Below are 3,238 nucleotides of genomic sequence, written 5' to 3'. Positions count from 1 at the left end.
CTACATTGGGTTCCTCTTTTCCAGTGGCAGGATTATATGGAGTTCAAGTTCAGTTAGAATGACAATATGTGCATTTTAGAATTAAAGAATGCTTTCTTCACAGGTTTAAGACGATGCAATGAAAGGTGACAGCAGTAGAGAAGAGTGGCCACCTCGGGCATCTTTACGTAATGTAATATTCTCGAGATCAGTGTAGTGCATCTCCTTTTCTGAAGCCCTCCTTTCCATTCCAGGGATCTCCTTTTGATTTTTGAGGACTGGGTGATCACCTAGGTACAACGCCGCCAGAAGAAGCTTCAGAAATGCATTGCATTTATTGTGTCCCACTCCTGCTCCTTCTAGGGTCCTTCACACACTGACACATGCTTCTTCAAATATCTTTTTCTCCTACGTCTCGGCAATCCAAGGGCTCTTTGTGTGTGGTGCAGCTTGCTCCGAAGATGTCGATGTTGACCTCATGATGCTCTGACTGTAGATCTGGGCAGTGCTTCAACCCCTAGTAGCACATTTCTCCACTGTACATCATAACCAGCACATGGTGTCACTAAATATTCCTGTTCTCGGTAGTTTAGCTGTGTCTAGGTCTTAGAAAGAAATACCTTCATTTAGCTGGATAGGGTATCGATAACTTAGCATCTACAGCAAGTGATTGATCCCATCAACAAGGTACTTCAGAAGCAAATTATATTTTCCCAGGAGCCACACCCTTCTCTTAGTCAGAGAATGACCGTGCATATATACCGGGGCCCCTCATCTCCAAGAGAGGCATTGCCGGAGGTCATCCTCAAGCAACTCACCAGTTTGGGATGCATATTGTTTTCTTTAACTAAAATTCCAGGTCTGAAAGAACAGTCAACAGCTCTTTTACTTTCTGGGGAGAACAGTCTTCAGGAAAATCCTCATCTACTAGACTGTTCTCCTCAAAATTTGTTGTGTCCAATATGGCCCTGTGTGTATAGTTTCAAAAGATCTGATGGATTTGAACCTTTCTAGTTTTCTCATATAAGAGGGGAATAATGGGAAAATGGGGGGGGGGGAGGAATGGGAGGATACAAGGGATGGGATAACCATTGAGATGTAACAAGAATAAATTAATAAAAAAAAGAGCTTCAATTTTTTAAAGTATTTTTGGCATATACACTTGTATTATTACACATAAATTAAAAAGAACTACATAAAGAACCATGAAACAATCAGGGATTATGTAAATGTTACATTCCTGGTGTCTTGGTTAATTGTATTTTGCAACCTTGCAGAAAATGTCTTTCCTGTCTTGGTGAGTCTAAAATCCTGAACAAAAATCAGTATCGATCATATCTCATCTCTGTCAAGTTAAAACGTCTATCTAGGTCTAAAAACATCTTAACCCCTAAACAATTAAGCTTAACTGTAAGCTAAACTATCTGGTCTTCAACTCCATCAGAGACTTGAGAAGATATAAAATTAATTACCTGAGTGAACTGGAAGTGCAGATTGACAGCTTTCAAAATGAGAAAATGACAGAGACAGTTTACTGCCTCAGCAGTCACCCAAAATTCTCTATAACATTCGAGTCTCATCTTCAGCCTTCGGCCCAATATATCTGACAGACATATTTGTGAGGCAGGAACTATTGAAGACTTGCTTACTCTGTTTTGGCAGAGTTTGACCATGGACTATGCCTGCATCCAAGATTGCCCATTTTTAGGCAGAATTCTGTCTGTGGCAGAAATTAGGGTGTTTTTCCCAGGGGCTGATTTGCCAAATTTAAAGCCATTTCCATAAGGTTATTTTTAATTTATTGGTACAAAATTTTGTATATTGGTGCAAAATTATTTTAATTATGATACATTGGTATAGGTTTCAAATTTAAGATTACTGTCCCCACCCTATCACTATATATATATATATATATATATATATATATATATATATATATATATATATCCACATATATATTTGCATATTCTAATATGAGGTATTGAACCCATACAACTCAATTATAATACAAAATTTACTTCCTATATCTTGAAAGTGCAATTGCAGACTGTTTAGGACTATTAAATAATACAAGCTAATTGCTAGTTAATCAAATCGTGGTCATGTCATTTACTGGTCTATTTTTATCACAAGAATGGTATATATTCCCTTATAACAGGACACTTGCCCAGGGGGCATGTCCCATGAATGTCTACACTTAGCAGGAAAGTGGGACAGAGGGGAGGACATCCTATTGGGTCTCTAGGTGAAAGAAGCATGGGAGAATGGGGAAAGAGAAGGATCCAGAGGGTCCCAGAAAGCTACAAGAATAACATTATGAATGGCAGATCTGAGCCCAGGGGTCCTGCTCAAACTATGGCACCAGCCAAGGACAATACGTGCAGTAAACTTTGAACCCCTACCCAGATCTTCCCAAGGGACAGGACTTCCTTCTCAGTTTGTGACTTTCACACGAACTTTAGTGCCCCATATTTGACCATGTGCCCTGGATGGGGAGACCTGGTGGCACTCAAAGGAAGGATAGCAGGCTACCAAGAAGAGACTTGATACCCTATGAGCATATACAGGGGGAGGAGGACCCCCTCAGTCACATTCATAGGGGAGGAGAGTAAGGGGAAAATGGGAGAAAGGGAGGAATGGGAGGATACAAGGGATGGGATAACAACAGAGATGTAATCTGAATAAATTAATAAAAATATTTTAAAAAGAATATACATCCTAGGTTTAATAGATAGATCAATAAGGTAACATACAGAAGATGGCATTTAAAGATGCTTTTAATATTTTTAAGATTCTTTGAAAAAAAGGTTAACTCCTGGCAACACCCAGCCTACCTCAAGAAGATGACAAGCATCAAAAAGTTTCATTTTTTATAGAGCTGCAGAAACCTGAATTAAAAAGTGATTGTCTTTCCCTGCAGCTTTGCTAAGGTGCTGTATATGGGCATGAGCCAATTCCCCAAGCTCTTCGACCGGCCTCACCACACTGGACACTACAGCCTCTATGGCTATCTCGGGCCCATATCTTTTCTTACACATTGAGTACATGTGTAACATTAAGGAGTGAATCTTGATGTTGCCATGCACAGGAATATCAAATGAGTCAAACCTAAGGGATATTAGAGACCTTATGGTAAACACCCATATGGTAAACTCTACAAGAATTACATGAAAGAAAAAAAAAAAACAAACAAACCACCAGGTTCCAAGTATGGCAGAGGGTTAAGAGAGATATCGGAAGCACTGGAAATTTGGAGCCC

The 3,238-nt window shown here is 39.5% G+C and overlaps 1 pseudogene; it reads right to left on the bottom strand.

The window, feature by feature from the left end:
* Positions 1–296: 296 nt before the first annotated feature.
* On the bottom strand, positions 297–3,026 carry LOC127186608 (RAB7A-interacting MON1-CCZ1 complex subunit 1-like; annotated as a pseudogene).
* Positions 3,027–3,238: the final 212 nt, after the last annotated feature.

The sequence above is a fragment of the Acomys russatus genome, unplaced genomic scaffold (assembly GCF_903995435.1).
Source record: "Acomys russatus unplaced genomic scaffold, mAcoRus1.1, whole genome shotgun sequence".
NCBI lineage: Eukaryota > Metazoa > Chordata > Mammalia > Rodentia > Muridae > Acomys > Acomys russatus.
This window is presented reverse-complemented; position numbering and strand designations above follow the sequence as displayed.